Below are 21,560 nucleotides of genomic sequence, written 5' to 3'. Positions count from 1 at the left end.
AGATTAGCAGAAACAAAACTACTTTCAACAGATACATCTGAAAGCAAATCCAACTGATATAAAGGGCAACTGTGTGCAAGGAGTTAAGTCCCACTGTGCATTAAGTTGTGTTCATCAGGTCTTACTTCCAGGTAAGTATGATTCCTGATTAGGTCTGGAGCCTGAAAATGGAATCTCTCTCCTAAATGCTGGTTCCTTCAAGAAAGTAAGTTGTGTATTAATCCCCCTTTTCTAAACAGCGGCAGTGGCTTGCAGTTCATTTTGAGGCCCAGTCATAGGTAGTGTTTAAAGCTATAAACACCTTGGCCCCCAAATATCTGAGAGACAGCCTCCTTCCCTACAGACAGCCACTCTTCATAGTTCTTCATAGTAGAGGGCATCCTCTGTGGCAGCACCTATGTTGTGGAATTCCCTCCTCACAGAGCCTGGCACCTTCACTATACAGTGGTACCTCGGGTTAAGTACTTAATTCGTTCCGGAGGTCTGTTCTTAACCTGAAACTGTTCTTAACTTGAAACACCACTTTAGCTAATGGGGCCTCCTGCTGCCGTTGCGCCGCCGGAGCCCGATTTCTGTTCATATCCTGAAGCAAAGTTCTTAACTTGAAGCACTATTTCTGGCTTAGTGGAGTGTGTAACCTGAAGCGTATGTAACCTGAAGCCAAGGTACCACTGTATAGTACATGGCATATGCTGAAGAAACCTGGCCATTAACACCTGAGATGTGGGTCGTTTTTTCTGGACCCGACCTACTCCCGTGACTGCAATTTAGCTTTATTTAATGCTGAATTTTAAGTTGTTGCAATAAATTTATGAACGTAAAATACAATGGTACCTCGGGTTACAGATGCTTCAGGTTACAGACTCCACTAACCCAGAAATAGTGCTTCAGGTTAAGTACTTTGCTTCAGGATGAGAACAGAAATCGTGTGGCAGCAGCGCAGCGGCAGCGGGAGGCCCCATTAGCTAAAGTGGTACCTCAGGTTAAGAACAGTTTCAGGTTAAGAATGGCCCTCCAGAACGAATTAAGTTCTTAACCCGAGGTACCACTGTAACAACAACAATAATGTCTCAGTTTACTCATTCCTTTTCTCTCCTCCTTTATTCCTCTACATTTCCAGTTTACCTTCATTTAGCAAACAGCATTAGACATCCCATATCCCTTATGGTGGGCAGAGGCACTTTGGGAAAATCATAGAGTTGGAAGGGACCACAAGGGTCATCTCGTCCAACCCTCTGCAGTGAGTGCAGGAATCCTTTCTTTTTCCTGTACTGCTGTGGCTCCGTATGATGCACTTGTGATAACCTCATCTCCAGTACCTCTAACCATCCACAAGACTGTACAGTGGTACCTCAGGTTAAGTACTTAATTTGTTCCGGAGGTCCGTACTTAACCTGAAACTGTTCTTAACCTGAAGCACCACTTTAGTTAATGGGGCCTCTTGCTGCTGCTGCACCGTCGGAGCACGATTTCTGTTCTCATCCTGAAGCAAAGTTCTTAACCTGAAGCACTATTTCTGGGTTAGCAGAGTCTGTAACCTGAAGCGTATGTAACCTGAGGTACCACTGTAGTCTGCTTGATTGGCAAGTGGTTTGATTCACATTGATACCAGATATATTTCTGTATCATTGAAGGCTTTTGTATGTGTGCTCGTGTGCACATGTGCACGCACACACACGCATGTGCATGCCCACATGTGTAGGAAGTTGTGGATGACAGAGATCATGTTGGGCTGGAGCCAACGCTCCTTAGGATCCCTGACCTCCAGAAGCCCAGTGGTGCACGGCCCCTCTTCCTTTCCTGAGCTCGGCACATGGTAGGAGGCTGGATTTTGGACTGAACAGATTTCCCACAATGATGCAAGTAGAAGAAGCTGAGTGTGCTAAGTCAGTATCAGCAACTAGGATGGTTTCGCTTGGTCAGAAGAGAGCAAAGTCATAAACTCTGCTATATCAGGCCAAAGGCCCCTCTAATCCAGCATTCTGTTCCCACAGTCACCAACCAGATGCCTATGGGAAGTTCACAAGCAGGAAATGAGTGCAACAGACGCTCATCATTCCCAGGAACTGCCATTCATAGACATATTGCTTCCTTCTATCAGCTGGGCTTTGGCCCTGCCATGATAGCTTAGGTGCAAGCTCTTGCGAATTCTTTTGCCAACACTGAATTGAGCCCTAAGGTCACCACAAGATTCATTTTTCACTATATTTGGAATAGCAGTCTAGCTTGATGGGCGACGTATAGAGGCAGGCAGATCTGCTCTCTGCTCTTTCTATTTAAATCCATAAAATTGTCATAATGGCTCCGGCATTAACTGTCTCTCGGTTGATATAAAAATAGATATGCAAACTGGGAGCTCATTTTCTTTCCAGCAAAGAAAAGAAACAATTTGAGTTGTTGAGTTGATGTGTAAGTTGCTAGAGTGAGAAAGCAAATTCCTTCTCTTGTGGGACTGAATGTACAAGAATGTTGATTGAGCCTTGTGAAACGTCTAAGCTTGCTCAAGATTGCTTATTTTGTCACTGCAGGGGGGGAAAAGACCGTTGCTATATACTCAAAGATTCTCTTCCCACAACACTCCCTTCCTCACATAGCCGTGCTCCCCCTACTTCTAAAACACCACATGAACAGTCATGGAGAATCCCAATATTAAAAAAAAAATCACTTCAAATCTCACTTCCCAATTTTGATCCGAAAGTTTTCACTTGAGGTGTAAAAGGTAAAGGACCCCTGGATGGTTAAGTCCAGTCAAAGACAACTATGGAGTGTGGCGCTCATCTCGCTTTCAAGCTGAGGGAGTGAGCATTTGTCCAGAGACAGCTTTCCAGGTCATGTGGCCAGCATGACTAAACTGCTTCTGGTGCAACAGAACACCGTGACGGAAGCCAGAGCTTACGGAAATGCCATTTACCTTCCCACTTATCTACTTGCACTGGCATGCTTTCGAACTGCTAGGTTGGCAGGAACTGGGACAAAGCAACCGGAGCTCACCCTGTCATGGGGATTCGAACCACTGACCTTCTGATCGGCAAGCCCAGGAGGCTCAGTGGTTTAGAGCACAGCGCCACCTATGTCCCTTGAGGTGTAGGACACCTTCACATGCTGCTGAACATGCAGGTAGTGGCAGGGACTGGGAAAGGCTGGACACATCATCGGGAGGCTATGCCCAGAGTGGCTGGGGAAACTCAGCCAGATGGGCGGGGTATAAATAAATAAATAAATAAATAAATAAATAAATAAATAATAATAATAATAATAATATAATATATGCAGCATGACTCTGCAACACGTCATGGGATAAGCGTCCTTCTCTGGCATTACAACTAATGTCAGTTAAGCTTCATTGGCTCCAATTATGCTGACTGAACTGTTTGTCCACTGTGATGCCTTCAGTAGCATTACAGGAACAATCTATAACCATTGGCTGCTGGCAACATCACAAGCTGTGGTGATGTCATAATAGTGCACCCAGAAGCAGGGGAAAAATATTACACGTTTTGGAAGGTTCTTCTTCTTCTTCTTCTTCTTCTTCTTCTTCTTCTTCTTCCACACACCAGTTGATCTGCAGCTGCTAAGAACTGCCTGAGGGCAATTGAGGAAGCCCAACGAAGGTAAATGAGGAAAGTAAAAAATTTAAAAACTTCCAAATTCCTGACAAGTTGTTGTCAAAGGCAGTACTGTAGCCAATGAGATTAATTGGGAGGCACTCAAAAACCCATGGTGGACCATATGTAGCCCACCCTGACTTAGAGAAAGCTGGGCTGTAGTTATAAATGAGACGTGCGGTGAAATTTCAGAAGATACACTCTCAACATTTCAACTATACTTTACGCAGTGGGACAATAAAAATCCCAAGCATTTCCTCCTATACGTTTTTCTGATTTAAGTAAAAAATTCGTATGTCTATCAATCCAGTACATATACAAATATCTGCCCCCATAAACAAGAGAAATGTGTTATTTTAATAGGTTGCTGTTATAGGCTCCATTTTCCTCCCATTTCGCATGCTGGGCAACTTTATCACCCTCTGCATTTGTTATCTGCAGATGAGTCAACGATTAAGGGAAATGTCATATCTCACGCTGAATCATAAAAGTGTATCAAGGCTATTAAATTTGAACTGCAGTCTTATGCACTCCATGTGAGGTTGTGCTGAATCATAGCGGGATGAAAGATAAAGAATGTGGCAAAGGAAAAAGACTTCTTTGCAGTTTCTGGCAATAAAGCCTCTCTCTCTCACACACAAAGAATAACTGGCTATGGATGACCACAGGAAGACTTGACAGAGAGCACAGAGCTTTTCAGTTGTGCACATCACATCACAATTTGATTTCTGAACTTTAAATGAGGACTAATCTATCTGCATTGTATTATGCCTGTGGCACTGAAGCCAATAAACTGAGTGCCTGTGTGTTCGCAAATACACCAGCTGCTTATGGAACACAGTATATGTAGTATTGCTTCTTTGAGGGAAGGGGAAATCATCAGTTTAGCTGGGATTATAACAATGAACAGGTCCTAGAGATAGGGTAGCTTCATGAGGCAGCCTGAGATTGGAAAGAGGTCCGGCAGGTCAGGAACCTAAGGGAGCTTGGTGTCCAAAGGCAAAGTAGTTGAAGATGAGCAAAATGGACTGAGGAACAAGAGACTGAAGGATGTCAGTGAAAAAGAAAGTCTGAGAGGAGGAGCAAAGAAATGGGGAATTTGGAGCAGTCCACATAGTCCTTGAACTCATCATCCATTTTTTTTTTTTAAAAAGGCTTCAACTATCATTGATATGTTATAAACAGAGGTGTATCGGTACCTTTGAAATGCTCCAGAAGAATTGGAATTTATTTACTTACTTAATCATTAGCATTTCTAAGTAGTGAACTGCTTCAAAAAGCTGTCAATTGGCCTATCTCCAGCGCTATGCCCACAATGAAAAACAATTAAAAGTCTGCATCCAGATAATCCAAATTCTGTACCAAGAGAAGCTGGATTCTGTAAACTGCGTGACTTCTACCATCTATGTGAATGATACAAATGTTCATAGTTTCCTTTTATTTTGTACAGTGGTGCCTCGTAAGACGAAAAGAATCCGTTCCGCGATTCTCTTCGTCTAGCGGTTTTTTCATCTTGCGAAGCAAGCCCATTGACGGCTTAGCGGATTAGCGCTATTAGCGGTTTAGCGGTTTTTAGCGGCTTTTAGCAGCTTATTGGCTTAGAGGATCAGCTGATAAGCGGCTTAGCAGCTTAGAAAAAGGGGGGGGAAGGAAAAAAGAGTTGGAAAAACTCGCAAGACATTTCGTCTTGCGAAGCAAGCCCATAGGAAAATTCGTTTTGCGAAGCGCCTCCAAAACGGAAAACCCTTTCGTCTAGCGGGTTTTCCGTCTTGCGAGGCGTTCGTCTTGCGGGGCACCACTGTATAAGTTCTTCTTTTTTTGCTGGCCATGGAATCAGTCAGCTATCTGGCTTCAGGTTTTTCAGTAAACCCATGCACTTTCAAGTATATATATTTGAAACAATAAGGTCTAGAAACTTGGCGTTCTAATGAAACAATGTTGAACTTTTCAGGAAGCATTCCATGCCCACATCATTAGGTGGTTTGGGAGTTTCTCCATTTGGGGTTCCCCTGCAAAAACATAACAAAAACCCTTTACACTTCTGAAAACTTTGAAGTTTTCCCAAGGACCAAAACTGCGCTATCCATTCTCAAGAGGGATGTAAGGAACCATTCTCAGAAAATAAATTTGCTCTTATTATATAGCGGGCTTTCTCGGCCTTTGGTCCTCAGTTGTTGTTGGACTGCAACTTCTATCATTCCTGACCATTGACCATTTTGGCTGGAGACTCAAGGTTGGGAAAGTCTGCTATTTAATAACACTCTGGATCTCTCAGTCCTTTAGATAAGCCTCATGTCTCCTGGCTTTATCTTTCTCACCCCCTAAGTGGTTTTAAATGCAATTTAACTCCTTTTTCTCATACTATTTCCTTCCTATTAATCATTGCTGGCCAAAGTGTTATAGGTAGCCCCAAAATTTCTTTGTCTTTTGCAATTAAGATATATCATCCTAATGTGCTTCGTGTCTGTTTATTGGCAAAGATGTAACATACTTCCCTGAACTGACACTCCTTCACAAAAGCTAGAGGGGGAGAAAATTCCAAACAAAAAAAACAACAACTGACTTATTATCTGATTCTTGTACATTAATGCGAATAGTGTGTAATTCTAGTGAAAAGACTTGAGCTAAACCTGTATGAAACCTACAGGAAGCTTTGTGACTTCTAGATTCTTTCACAGTATGTAATCCACCAGACACATTAGGAAAACCCACTGAGAACTTCTGCTTGCTTCAGGAAGGTGAAGCTTGGACAAAATGTCAACAAATGGTAAGAAATCACACTTACAACACTGAGTCCCCCCTTGAGGAACCTTTTCCTATTCAGCAACTGTTTTGCCTGTTGGTATTTGATTACCCATGCAGGTTCCATACAGATATGGTCAGTAACACTTATGGAACTTGGTTATATAGATACAGCTTACTTGGAGGGCATTTAATGCAGGCCTGCAGAAGACCTCTAGGGAATAGAGGGAATCTGGAGTTCGTTACTATATTGCACTAATGGACACAATTGCTAATATTGCTAATTCACTGACACAATGCAGCACACGGGGACTTTGAAATATGTAACATTTTCAATATATTCCTCAATACTGTTGATTAATATATTCCCAGCCCAAAGGGTTATATGCAAGTGTGTCTTTGCCAGGATTTTTTTTTTTTTTGGGGGGGGTGGAATTCAATTTTGTTCACATTTTAATTTGAATTTCTCAAAAGATGAACAGAAAAGCAGCTATCCATCATCATTCACACTTCTCCAAATTTTCTAATGTAGCTCTCCAAAGAAAAGATGTGTACACAGTTCCATATGCTAGGGAAAGTGTGGTAAAAATGCATAAGCGGAAATAATATATTAAAAATGCATGATAGTTGATAAAACTGCTTGCCAAAATGTATATATCTGAGAAATGTGCACTGAGTTATGGCCCTTCTCCTATTTTCAAATTATTATTATTTTTTAAAAAATTGAAATAGATTTTTCTACTTGGGGGCCATGCACATTTATTATTATATTTTATTTTAAATTATGCTGCTGTTCCACTAAAAAATAAAAATGGCTTACAATAAGTAAACAAAAAGGCATATTGTGCAAAAAATGGCGGCAGGCAGACAGCAATAAAACTTAAGCTAAAGGTAAGTAAAAGATGTTGGAGAGTCTTAAAACTAAAACCAGAGGCTAGTTTCATCAAAACAGGAATAGAGTCAGCTGCTCCAAACCTTTAAGAATAGAAAGATCTTAACCTGCCATCATAAAGCTTTGATGTCTGGTGAGGACACTTCATAAATTAGGTGGCACCACCACTGGGCAGACCCTGTCTCCCTGGTTGCTGCATGCCTGACCTCTGCTGGTGCAGGCACCCAGAAGGCATTTGAAGCAGAGAGGACTATTCTCTCTCTCTCTCCCCTTCTGCTTACTTCTTTGACCATAATGAGGGATTCATTAACAAGCCTCCATGCTGATTCTTTGGCTCATAATCTTTTCCTTTCTCTCTCTTTTTGCTTCAGGTAATTCCTAACATTTTTACTTTTGAATATCTCCTTTTTTGAAGTGTTATATTTTAGTAAGGTCCCCCCAACGGTGAGGCTGTCCAATGTAATTATTCTAAGGTCGTAGTTAACAAGAAGTCGAAGCGCTGAACTTAAATCCTTAAAGCGAGATGGAAACCTGGAAAGAGGAGGCCTTTTACAAATAAAAAAGTCAATCTAATGGCCAGTTCTGTATCTGAGAAAACCCTCGTCTCGTCACTTCAGAATCTATCAGCATATAAGGCCTTTTCTATTTCCTCAGACACCATCGGTCTTAAAATCAGATTACAAATTACATAATTTTTGCCCTCTTAAGCAAGCACAATTTACAGTAAATTGTACAATGGAAAGCCTGACGATCTTTAACTAAACTGTTGAGAATGTAATGCTGTAATTTGAAGGTTCCTTGGCTTTGTAAACATGCCTGTTATATCTCAGATTCGGGGGGGGGGGGAGAGCTGGCATCCTTCTAGATGTGCAAACACTATTTTCATGAATAAATATAATGTACTTACAGCACAATTCTGTGCATGTTTACTGAGAAGTATGTTCCACAGAATTCCATGGTGTTTAACTTGGAAGCAAGTCCCACTGCATTCAACGCGATTTTAAAAAGTTAGTGCCACCAGGCATTAAAGGCTCTACGGCTAAGGATGGCATACTCTAGCATGCTACACACAACATTTGAAAGGGAGCTAAAGCATCAATCTCTTATTCCATCCACCCATTCATTCATCCATCCACATCCTTCAAGCAGTTCAGAGCAGCATAAATGTTCCCTTCTTTCACCCTCACAACAACCTTGTGAGGTAGGTTAGGGTGGAAAATGGCACCCAGTGAGCTTTGTGGCACAGCAGACACTGAAGACTTGGGGTTCATCCACACTTCTGAGGAGGGAGACCTGCTTTCCTTGTCCCACCCTCATAACTTCTCTGACTCCCCTCCCAACTTTACTTAGCAAACAGGGACTTGCCGGTGCTGGCCCAATGAAATGGCTATGTAACAACTAGCAGGTGGGGCAGGCAAAAGAGAGGACACTAGGCCGGCTGTAGCATTGAGACCCACCAAAAACAATCCAAAAGTCCACACAAAGGCACTTATGGAGACAATGCCTAAAGAAATCTCATAAGCCAGAAGGTTGTCAAGAAGGATTTCCAGTGGACAGAGCAATGATCACTACCATGCACAGCTCTCATTGCTAGTTGGAAAAAACACTAATTTGTTCAAAATGATTTGAACAAAACACACACATATATATGTGGTTGTGCAATTTGGAAGCGAATTACAAAGGATTAAAAGAAAAGGAAAAGAATAGAAGATCCATTATAATGAAATGACTGTATTAACTCATTTTACTCACTCGTCAGCCAGTGTTTATAGAAGAAGATACAGTTATTTGAAAAACAGCTTTTAGTGCTGTATCTGTACCTGCTTTATGGAACATTTGTGTTGCAGCAAAATATCAATTACTCCATACACTGCAGCTGATAAGTGCTTTTATAGCTGCCCCCATTACTGAAACACAGTTAAAAGTTAAAACCTCACTCCCAGTCTAGCCCCAGTTTCAGCAAAAAGGAACTCTGCTCTGCTTTTGAGGAAAGTTTGGGATATCTAAGAGTGTGGTCCAACACACAAAGAGCAAGTAAAACCCATCCCTAGTCACAACTGACTTAAATCCTGTCCCATTATTTCAATGGGATTAAAGCATGACTTAATGTCTCTGGATTAAGTTTGAAGCATTTTAGTTATCAAGTGCTATGTGTGTAGAATGGAGCTTTGATCAACCTCTTTCCCAAAGCTCCAGTATAACTTGTTTGTGGGCTACATTGTTAGCATGAAATTCTCCAGTGAAGATAAGCAAATAGAATATACTACATTTGCTTTATCGCTACAAATATGTCTCAGCTGGAATTATTTTCTAGATAGAGTAATGAAGTAGATCAGCCAAAAACATTCAAGAAGTTGGGTGCATCTTGCAGACAAGTTTATTTGAACCATAGAATTATAGTTGGAAGAGACCACAACTCACCTAGTCCAACCTCCTGCAATGCAGGAATTTGTTGCCCAATGTGGGGCTCAACTCTAGACCCTGATATTAAGAGTCTCATGCTCTACCAAATGAGCTACCTACTAGCACAGTGCAGGAGGCTAATGATTGGAGCCCTTGATGTTTGTATGTGTGTATATATATATATATAATTTATACCTCGCCCATCTGGCTGGGTTTCCCCAGCCACTCTGGGCGGCTTCCAACAAAATATTAAAATACAGCAATGCATCAAACATTAAAAGCTTCCCTAAACAGGGCTGCCTTCAGATGTCTTCTAAAAGCCTGGTAGTTGTTGTTCTCTTTGACATCTGGTGGGAGGGCATTCCACAGGGCGGGTGCCACTACTGAGAAGGCCCTCTGCCTGGTTCCCTGTAACTTGGCTTCTTGCAGTGAGGGAACCACCAGAAGGCCCTTGGAACTGGACCTCAGTGTCTGGGTAGAACGATGGGGGTGGAGATGCTCCTTCAGATAAAGCCCTTCCATGAAAAATCCTAGCAATGCTATTATATGTAAGTCTGCTAAGAAGTAAGTTTCCATAAAGTTCAAGAAAGCGGGTATAGGATTGCAGCCTGTACAACTTCAGTTTATGTGGATTCATTTACTCCCATTCACATTTTGCCACTGACAATTAAGTGCTTTGCAATTTGTCACTTTGTAATCACAGTGACATGGACTATGAAACTATAGTTATTTAAATATTGAGATAGTGAATGACTAAAGGCAAATTACAAATGGCAATAATGAGTTTTAACAAATAACGAGTCTTAACAAATGATCAACCACAGATTACACATTAATTTGTGTTGATGAATAGTGAAGATGTGTAGGTTTATAATCACTTCCCTGTGAGATTTATTGAACAGAAGCAGTGTTTCTTCAATTAATCCTCATTCTTAGAAATGAATAAACTGTGTAAGTGCAGAAATTGTGGGGAATTATTTGCATACGCCAGTTTTAAGGCGAGGTGTCTGGAATTCCCTTGTTTTCTCAGGTTTTCAGGTTGGGTTCTACATTTGAAATTCATTCTTGCTTTTTCTGTTATTGCTAGAGGCATCCTCAGTTTTACTTACTGTATACCACTTTACATTTTAACAGAAATATCTAAAAGTGGATATATCAGTTAGTCAACATGTGGGCATCAGAAGCAAAACTAGCCCTGGGCACACAGTGTTGGGGGCAGAGACAGCAGTATGACCCCACAAGGAACTTTCTTGTGCACAAGTAACACATGAAAAGGTCTTTACAGTTCTATATATAAAAACAGTTCCTGTCCTATGTGCAGGGGTCAGCAAACTTTTTCAGCAGGGGGCCAGTCCACTGTCCCTCAGACCTTGTGGGGGGCCAGACTATATTTTGGAAAAAAAATATGAATTCCTATGTCCCACAAATAACCCAGAGATGCATTTTAAATAACAGGACACATTCTACTCATGTAAAAACACGCTGATTCCTGGACCGTCCGGATTTAGAAGGCAACCTGGGCCTTAGTTTGCCCACCCCTTTATGTGAGCAACTGAGGATATACCTTAGAATCCTAGGAATTTTAGAAGCAGGTGAACAAGTGCTGAAGGACTTCCTGGAGAACTGGAAGTTTGAAAACCAAAGGAGTGTTAATGCTTTTCCCTTTTCCTGCTCCGTGGCTAAAAGCTCATTGTCATAATCTTTTATTCCACCTGACTGGGCAATCAGTAAATCATTTGACCAATGATTCAGTCCAATTCCCTTTTCTCCTCTCAAGCAAATATGATGATTTATATACAACAGGAACCATGGATATGGACCTTTCCCTTCCTCACAACTCTATGCCTTCATGGCTAATTATGTTTCTTGCACTTAATGCATGGGGGCATACACAAAATCTGGAGGTATATTTTCCTGTCTTGTTTTCTTCAATACCTTCCAGAACCATGGGGAGGCATTCTCTCTACAATTGCAGGATGGCTCATTTAGCATTGTCTGTGTCCTGCTCTCTCCTTTATCCAGCCAATCGAGGCTACAGGATGGAACCATGCTTTCCAAACAACATATATTGTGATCCCTTTGCTGACCCTATTTAGCACACAACATCCCTGGGCAGCTACTAGGAGCCTAGCAGGGCCCACTGATGCTTGCCTAGGTCCCCCTTTCAATGTGTTTTTCTCGTGCTTCAGCCAAGTGGCTTGGCTTAGGCTTTTAAACTAGCCTAGTTCTGCCTAGGCTCTTGCACCAGATAAGCCTCATCTGCACCATACATTTAAAGCAATATCATACCATTTTGAACAGTCATGACAACTCTCAGAGCAGCTGAACAATCAATTCTGTTAAGTTGTGGGTGAACATATCAGACGACACAGCGATTCTTCAAACAGCTCTTCTTTATTCCGATGCCAGAACAGAACTGAACTGAAGGGCTCAGTCAGCCTACTTATATAGAGTTCCAGTACCTTGTTACTGTAACAACTTTCTAAAACTATCCAATCACTGAACGTCACTTTCGATCCTTCATTTGCATAACTATCTACAGTATCCCCCTGCTGGCCCAGGGTGAGAACTTCAGTACATAACAAATTCCTCTTCCCAGGGAACTCTGGGAATTGTAGCTCCTTGAAGGGAAAGGAAGTCTCCTAAGAACTTTCAGCACCTTTTACAAAGTACAGTCATACCTCATGATACGTCTGCTTCATGGTATGTTCTTTCAGATTACGTCCCGCGGCGACCCAGAAGTACCAGAAAGGGTGACTTCCAGGTTTTGCTGCTCGTGCAGAAGCACAAAATGGTGTCACGCGCATGCGCAGAAACGGTGAATCACAACCCGCATGTGCACAGACGCGCCGCTGCGGGTTGTGCTCTTTTCATGTTGCGAACGGGCCTCTAGAACAGATCCCGTTCGCAACCAGAGGTACCACTGTACAGTCTCCAGAATTCTTTATGGGGAATCTATGACTGTTAAGGTAGTATAAGAAAGCTTTAAATCTAAAGCAGAGGTAAGGCCCATCCCAGCTTTTTCCAAGTTTCTCTCTAAGCTTTATATTTCACATGTAAAGTGACTAAATTGTGAAAGACCAGGATTGGTCTAACCACACTCCCATGATTTCACTTGACCAACATTAGCTAATCCCAACACTCACGGCAAACTCATGGCCAGCAACAGTTGGGTAACCCCAAACCACATGCAGCTTCAGAAAGGTCCGCAGCCTCTTCTTGTTTCCTTTGACAGGATGTGGAGGTTGTCTACCTGCAACATCTGTGGTCCAGGCAGGCAATTAATTACTGCCTCTGCCTTTGCACCTGCCCTAGAGTAACCCAGACTAGTATCTGTCCTCCCTTGAGATGTTGTTGCTGCCCATATATTAACAAGGGGTAGGATCAGTGTGGTAGAGAACCTCACCTCTACAGCATGGGCATAGGTGGTGGATGCATCTAACATAGTGTCTTCAATTTTCAAAACATAGCTATCTCTCTCCCCCCCCCCCCCAGCACTCTCATATGTCCACAGTTTGGGAATCACTGCTGCTGTGTACACTTCTGCGATTTAGTCCCTGTCCACAGGCTCACAAGCTAATATATATGATACAAATGGATAAGAGGGTGAAGAAAACAACATGTCCCTCTTCAACACTAATCTAAGCAAATTATGGCAATGCTACTCTTCCTGAAAGGCAAGTGTTAAGTGTTATGCAAAGGAAAAATAACAAATGATCCCTGCTGCAGAAAATGGCAACAGCTAACTCCTAAATTCATCCCTTCAGTAGCATGACTATATGCATGGACAAAGTGTTATGTTTGCCAGTGTTCTTGCTGTTCGTGTGATGATTTAGACATACACTCTGACCTCATGGAACACATTTATATGGCTCTTTCTGTTCTGAGGGCATGTAGAATTTAAAACAGAAAACTCTGAAAAGTTTTGCCAGTATGTTATAGTACACTGATGATTGGATGAACATACATCCCAGCTCACCAATGAAAGCATAAATTGGCCCAGAAAATATGTCTTTGTTTTACAGCTTTCTTTCCCATTTTTTGACCACAGAAATACTCCCATTACTTGGTTTTAATTGCCCATTGGAAAAAATAAAATGCAGAGATTTGCCACACACTGTAGTTGTAATGATGAACTGAAGTGAGGGTGGGGCTGTAAAGTGAATGGAATAAAAAGTAATTAATATAATGTATTGCAGAACTTGGGTGTGCTATCCAATTTTCATGAAAAATCTGGGGAAATACAACTTTCCCTAAGATTTTCTTCATGGAAATCAGACCTTTACCCAAAAAGTTAATCCAGACTTCTTTGGACTATTTACCTGTGCTGAATTCAATTAATGAGTGAGGTGAAAATATAGCAAAATACCTAAATAAATCTATACTGTGAATAAGTCACCAATGAAATTAACATTTGCCTTCCCTTTTTACATCAGAATGATCTTCACAACCAAGCTAATGCAACCCGTGAATGGTGATTGATTTTCTCCTGCTTTGTGTTTCCATAGAATTAAGTGGAAAGGTAATCCTGCTTGCCCTTTTAATTTGCGAACCTGGGAGGTGTAAAGGGTGATCAGATGCAGAGAATAGGCTCCTGTGCGGTAAAGAGCAAGGAGTCATTGCAGCTGACAGACTCTGGCATGATTCGCTTCTGTACACATCACACTGGAACTGTTAAATCACAATCTGAATCTTGACTGAGTAAACAATCCCTTAACATGCTTTCGAAATAATTGCTCACTGAAAATCTACGTTTTCGTGACACTTCCCAGTGCTATAAATTCAGTAACTCCAAAGCCACAGAGACAATTGCTTCATGTTTTTACACAATGATTGCCCTAGCTGTATCTCCAAGAGCTGCGCTAAGAGCCACTGGAGACCAAAGAATAAGATTTGCTGTGTTTAAGAGTGGCCCTGAAGAAAATGCTAATTGGAGATGCCTTGAATCTAATATAACACACTTCTGCCTACCCAGAGATTTTCTCTCTGTTTCCTATACTGGCGCTTTCTGACTTTCTCTTTCCTCTTCCTCCTCCATTTAAAGCCCTATAAGGATTGGGACCTGGATATCCAAAAGTCCTTCAACTCACACAAAAAACCATCTGCATCAGTGTTAGAAACTCAGACATATAAGCTAGGTGCCAAATGCCAGGTAAACCAAGGTTACAGTCACCAAAATGGAATGTCTAGCTGCCATTTTGGGGCAAGACGGCTCTAATGTATTATTTTTCAAACAACGGACTGACTGCGATTGATTCTCAGTAAAACATCCGGCTAGTTCAGATGAAAGCCTTGAGCTGGGTTAAGAGCTTTGAGAACTTAAAGAAGAAAAGCCACTTGATTAAGTGAAGACAAACTGCACCAATTAACTGTAACATTGTTCACTGCTCCTGCTCAGGTGGCCCAGAAAAAGCATTTTGATTCCTGAAATTCATCCCAATTGTGCAGAGAAAATATAACTGATAGAATTCTACAGGATGGGGTATTAGTGTGTGAAACTAATGATCCCCAGGCACGCACCTCCAGACAATGGAGATGTCAGGTAACATCCTTGCACCCAGGCATCTTCACTTGGCCTCAAGTAGTCAATAAAAGGTAAAGGTACCCCTGCCCGTACGGGCCAGTCGTGTCCGACTCTAGGGTTGTGCACCCATCTCACTTAAGAGGCCGGGGGCCAGCGCTGTCCGAAGACACTTCTGGGTCACGTGGTCAGCGTGACAAAGCTGCTCTGGCAAGCCGGCACCAGCGCAGCACACAGAAACGCCGTTTACCTTCCCGCTATAAAGTGGTACCTATTTATCTACTTGCACTTAGGGGTGCTTTCAAACTGCTAGGTGGGTAGGAGCTGGGACCAAGTGAGGGGAGCTCACCCCGCTGTGGGGATTCGAACCGCCAACCATACGATCGGCAAGTCCTAGGCACTGAAATATGAAATGCGCCTGGCAACTGGCTAATTTCAAACACTGGTTCCTAGTTATTCCTTTCCAGCTGTGGATGGAAATTACAATCACCAGATGTGATAGGATGGCCCTATTTACCTGTCAAAGTGGTTTGCAGAGGTTTGGCCACTTCTGGATCTGTCTTGGGGCCAGATCCACTTCTCCACCCTGCAATACAGCAAATGCACTTGCCACATGCCCCCAATGTCTGTTTTGGGAGGGGCGTAATTTGGCCTGGGGGAAATTTGTTGAAATCAGCTCAACAACTTCAATCCTAAAAAAAAAGGTCAACAACTTTGGTCAGCCCTTTGGTCAGCCCACACAGCTCTTCACTTCATCAAATCTGGCCCTCTTTGGAAAAAGTTTGGACACCACTGGATCCATTAGGCTGTCATAAATTCCATCAATGCCAACAGGTTTTTTGGCAAGATCGAACACAGAATGTGGGACACTCTTCCAAGACAAGCCACACTGATTATTGCTTGACTTTTATACACCAGCGTGTATTTTCAGGGATCACCTTCATTTCAGCCAGTCGGATTTCTTAAAGTGGAAAGAAAAATGGGTTAGCCGCTTATTCAAATCCCCAACCTTCTGAAAAGACTCTCTCCCTTTCAGTAAAGGAGCTCAGGAGGTACGTAATGGTCTTAGTGCTATGGGTGGTAATCGGACATCATTCAAACTTTGTGAAGATGTGCTATTAGAATGCCAACTCCTGTCTCCTGTTAGAAACCACCCCAGAACAATTCATTAAATGATTTTAGTTTTGTGCTTAGGAACAATGATCCTGCAGAATTTCTGGTTATTAAAATACGCAGGAAGGACAAGATATAAGATGGATAAAAGAAAATATGAAATATGTGTGCAATCAAATGTATCTTGGGAATGTTCCCCCTCCACACAATTTGTGTATTTCAGGATCCAAAGAGTAAGGCTGTAATCCTGCACATGTTAATTAGGGAGCAGGCCCAAAAAACTGCATGGGCTTTACTTTTCAGGAAACCTGCTGAAGGATTAGGCTGAGCACCAGGACACTAGCAAGCTTCCAAGTTGCACAGAACCCTTTTTCTTCCAGAAAGAATTCCTGCCTGAAAACCTTATGTCAGCTAAACATCTGGTTTCATACAAAATGAAATACTATACAAATAAAATACAAATGATAAAGGAACATACTAGGTCAGACTATTTGTCCTTCTCATGCCACATTCACACGGTACATTTAGAGCACTCTGACAGCACTTTAAACAGTCATGGCTTCCCTCTAAGAATTCTGGGAGCTGTGGTTTGTTAAGGGTGCTGAGAGTTGTTAGGAGAGCCCTAGAGTTACAATTTTCAGAGTGGTTCAACAATCAATCCCTAATCACAGGGTGAATGTGGACTGAGTCCAGTATTATCTGTGGAAGTAACAGAACGTTGTACGAATAGCAGCAACTCTCCAAGGGGTCAGGCAGAGGCCTTTCCCTATCTCTTGCTACCTGGTCCTTCTAAGTGGAGATGCCAGAGATTAACTTGGAACCTTCTGTGTGCTCCGATACTGAATTACAGTCTTTCCCCCAAAACATGGCTGTCCCAATATTAGCAAGTTGGAATTTGACTTTACAGAACATCCTAAGCAACAGATACAATGCCAACTGGTGAGTTTGGGCTCGTGTGGGGATATTTAGTGTCCTTGTCAAAGATTCACTAAATGTGAAGATTAAAAAGATGGGAAGGTAGGGGAGATGCAGCAGGGGTGTGTGCGCGCCATCATTCTCCTCGCTCACCATTTGTTGGAGGGCAAACTTCTGAAGCAAGAAGTCTCCCCATGAGTTTTGGAATCGTGGTTTTCCAGGGTTCTAAAATGTGCAGGGAGCCAACAGCAGCACAGGAACTGTCAGTCACTCTCCAACTGTCAGTCACTCTCCAACAATAGTGACACGGGGGGAGGAGGGAAGCTGGCACATTTGTCCCCCCTGCCCCCCATTGTGCATTGACTTAATAAATAAAATAATAATAATAATAATAATAATAATAATAATAATAATAATTTATACCCCGCCCATCTGGCTGAGTTTCCCCGGCCACTCTGGGTGGCTCCCAATCAAATGTTAAAAACAGTACAGATGTTAAAATGTAATGTTAAAAACTCTACAGATTTAGCGATTGCCTGAAGAGGGATTAAGACACAGTCCTGCCTCTCTACGTAATGACAGAGCTGGATGGTATAGTTACTTCCATTTAACCTAGAATTGTCTACTAGGACTGGCAGCAGCATGTAGACAGATATCATTCCCACCACCTGCCAGGGAATGAATCTGGGACCTTTGGCACACAAAGTAGCTTCTCTACCACTAAGTTATGGTCCTTCCACATAAAGCAGGGGGGTCGGGAGGGAATGTGGCCATCCAGCCCTCTCTCTCTCTCACCCCCCAGGCCACACCCTTCCTCACCAGTTCTACTCTGTGCCCTCTTCCAAATAGGTTTATCTGGCTGGAATGTGTCCACGAATTTTCAGGATTCCTCTTGCCTGCTTGGAAGGAGCCGTGCCTGTATGTCCTCCTACTGCTAACATATGGGTCCCAGAAGGTTTTCCGCAAGGGGTAACAACCCTCAGGCTGAAAAGGGACCCCCCACCCCTGCCATAAAGAGATAGTGTCCCTTAGAACAGCTGCATTGGTGGAGAAAGGGCATCTGGGCACACAGATAACTTGTCAAAAGGAATCATCCACTAAGCAACTGCAGGTGAGATGGAGGGAACAGGGCTCAGAGTCACTGAAATAATGCTAAAGGGCCTTTTGTCCCCAAGCCCAACCTTCTTCCTGTCCCCACCTCATGGTAGCTTGGGAGGTGAAGAAAGGACTCGGCCTTCCTTTGCTTCTATGCCAACTGTGGTGGGATAAGGGAATGAGTTGCTTCTGGTGTAGACTGTGCTCCCACTCAAGCACAACTCTTCTCCCATCCCCTCTGGACCAGGCCTGCTTTGGTATTCTCTCCCCCAGGACCAGATTTGAAGTTTTGGTGGGTCTGCAAGTGTATGAAGTCTCCGCCATTGCCCTCACCTGATACATCACCCCTTCCCCATTTCAGCCCTTTTGATGTCCACACACATTCCACTCTACACACTTAAAAAGGTATCAACATCTTGCCTGTGGCATTTTCAGAATTCTAAAATGATCTCTGCGTGATTATTGCTATTTGCAGGCATTCCCCTTAACCTTGCCTTAAAAATAAAATGTCAGCTTCTTGCTGGAGTGTCACAGCTCCATCCGAAAGGTCATGGGACATATTCTGCTGCCAACTGCACTGGTGGTGCAACACTATTAATTTCGGATTAAGGGCAGAGGTATAAAGGAATGCCATTTGATCTTTGGTGCATATTTATTTGCACATATCACACAGCACGCAGTGTTTATATTGAAGCTACTTGACACAAACCAGAGACCATCCTGTTGTATTACTCAGGCTTCACAGCAACTTCACAATGACTGACAGCTGGTCCTTGCTTTGCAGTTCACTGTTTGCACGGTCAGGTCCCACACTGCACTGGGTAATAATATCTGAAATGTGGAGTTGCCATGCAAACTGTCTCTGGTCCCGGATGTTCCCTGTGCAACATAGTAGAAACCTGACCTGCTGCAACAGTAACCATTGCTACCAGATTAACATAAGAACAAACTTTGACTTAATGTGCTCTGAGGTTTTGTATGCTTGTTTACTGAGGATACAGGCTTTATACCAAGTTGCTTATGATGCACAGGGTTATGGCTACGATCCTATGCACACACACCAGGGATTAAAGCCCCAGTGAATACAATGGGGCATTCTACTTCCAAGCCAACATGCCTAGGATTGCACCGTAAGTATGATTAAATCCTGATCCTTGCACGGATGCCAACAAAATTCATTCTGTAAAGAAGCAGGAATCTAACAGAAACAGAGGGGCAATTTAGAGTCAATATAAACCTAGTAGGAACATTATTTTGAAAGTTGTGGAAAATAGGACAGGTCTTGCCAGTTTGTTCCCCTTAACTGATTTGTCAAGTCAAAGTTATGGCTTGACTTGGCCTCTACTAGTTGCTAGCAATAAATTGGAACGTTGCTAGAAATAAGCTGGAAAGTTGTCGGCTTGCGGTAGGTCTGTCACTGATTCTGTTAAATGGTGCCTTAGACCTGTTGACAAGAAATATGAGAGGATTCACATGACAGGACTTGTGAGTGCACAAATCTTCTGCAAGCAGATAAATCTGTGGCATCGTTTCAAAGAGGTGTCCTTGGAACAAGCAATCGGTCTTCCTTGTGGACTCTGGTTGTTAAAACTATTGCTTTTAGCAGTAATTAAGGGAGTTGCACTTTCAGCACAGTGTAAACAAGGCATTCCTTCCACATGCACACTCTGTTATAAGAGTTTGGAAAACCACGGATACACTTTCATCGCTCTTTTGGTGAAGCACGGAACAAATTCAGTATCTGAGGCAAAGCATAATAAAATGTCATGTGATAGCAATAAACTTTCCAAAGAATAATGCCTGATCCTAGCAATGGTTAAGTATCTTTAAATGCCATTGACTTTGATGATTGAGTGGAAGAGAGTAGGGTTAAGTATGTGCTTAACTATTTGTATATAAAAGAGGACTTAGTTTTGTGCTTATACTCAAATATGATTTTGCATGCATACAAAAATCACAGGATTGCCAGTTATCCTCGAAAAAGCATTAAAGAAAAGGTCCTGTTCTATAGCTCTACACCCACACCCACACACACCCATCCTTGAGTCCCACGTATTTCCTTAGGGCTTGTGAGATTTAGAAATCACGTCGTTGGAGTCTATGCCAGAAAACTTTCAGCTTTCTCGTGTAAAATGGGAAGCAAGAGCGAAAAGCCTTTCTCAGAAAGAAAGGGGTGGTGGTGGAAACTTTCCCTCCAGGGACGGTGATAACAAATAATGATAATAAATACAACCAAGGCAGCAGTTTGCATGTGGGCAAGGAGGAAGAAAAACCAAATTTCAGGAGTTGGTAGGGCAGGAGGGGAAAGGGAACAGCAGAGAGACGCGTGGAAGGAGGAGGAAACTTACAAGGCGAGAGGAGAAACTTGCAAGGCTTGGCAGGATGCGCTGGAAGCGGCTGTGCAACTGCGGATTTCTCCCTCTCTTCTCTCTCTCGGTCTCTTCTCTGTCTCTCGGCCGGGCTGGGCAGCTCGGCATCCACGAACCTCCACCCTGGGGAAGCCACGCGCGTCTCACCTTCCTGGGTGTGTTGCAGCTACTATTGCTGCTGCGAGAAGGCGGCGGCGGAGGCAGCTGCCTCAGTCCCTTGGGTGGCTGCGCGCAGGACTGTCCTAAGGCTTGGATCCGTTTGGCTTCGCCCCCCTGGATTTATAGCCAGGGCGGCTGCTCGTTGCGCGGCTGCGTTCCCCTCCAGCTCACACTCCACCCGCCCCGCTCCCTCCTGGGAGAGCCCCTAGTTCTGAGCCTCGCTTCTCCCCCCGCCTCACTTCCCCTCCCAACACGTGAATGAATCAGCCTCGGCTCAGACCCGCTTCCTCGCCCTCGCCGCCGCCGCCCCCTCCCCTCCCCGTCCAGCGCAGCCCAGCAGCGCCGCTAATGAAATCGCGGCCGATGGACACGCCTCCGCCCGTTCCGCTTGTTAACGCCGCCCGAGGCTCCCGCTTCCTGTCCCTACCGCTGCGAGGAAAGGGGTCGATCTGTTTCAGGTGCGCTTTGGATCCCCCACCGCGTTTAGATCAGGGGACATCTTGTTCTCCATAACTTATTAGAGGGGAGGGGGAGAGCGACCAGTGAGGAAAGACACGGAAAGTGCCGTTTGCAAAGTTGAAAAATCCTGTGTATTTGTTTCCCACTCGTGTATGTGTTTCTACCACCCCAGTTGCAAGGAAGGCATGATGCTGGCGTCGGGGCGCTCGGATCCCACCAAGAGCGAAACGCACAGATTTGTAGAAACTGCAGGGAAAGAGCGCAGAAAGAGAAAGTTGCTCACACCT

The 21,560-nt window shown here is 43.3% G+C and overlaps 1 protein-coding gene and 2 long non-coding RNA genes across 4 annotated transcripts in view; 2 read left to right on the top strand and 1 right to left on the bottom strand.

Moving 5' to 3' along the window:
• Positions 1–21,183, bottom strand: part of AGTR1 (angiotensin II receptor type 1) — a 49,094-nt gene extending 27,911 nt beyond the window's left edge. The window contains exon 1 of one of the 2 annotated variants that reach the window (XM_083739860.1): positions 20,635–21,183. The gene's annotated coding sequence lies outside the window, so the exon portion shown is untranslated. The remainder of the gene's footprint in view (positions 1–20,634) is intronic. The other variant, XM_083739861.1, reaches the window with a different exon arrangement.
• The window catches only part of LOC310845184, a 589,082-nt gene that overhangs the window by 217,138 nt on the left and 350,384 nt on the right, over positions 1–21,560 (top strand). The gene's annotated exons all lie outside the window — the stretch shown is intronic.
• LOC310845153 overlaps positions 21,168–21,560 on the top strand; it is a 34,056-nt gene continuing 33,663 nt past the window's right edge. Inside the window, exon 1 of the long non-coding RNA XR_014564520.1 lies at positions 21,168–21,272. This is a non-coding gene — a long non-coding RNA (uncharacterized lncRNA). The remainder of the gene's footprint in view (positions 21,273–21,560) is intronic.

This window comes from Podarcis gaigeae, assembly GCF_964106915.1.
Source record: "Podarcis gaigeae genome assembly, chromosome: 5".
NCBI classification, from domain to species: Eukaryota; Metazoa; Chordata; class Lepidosauria; order Squamata; family Lacertidae; genus Podarcis; species Podarcis gaigeae.
This window is presented reverse-complemented; position numbering and strand designations above follow the sequence as displayed.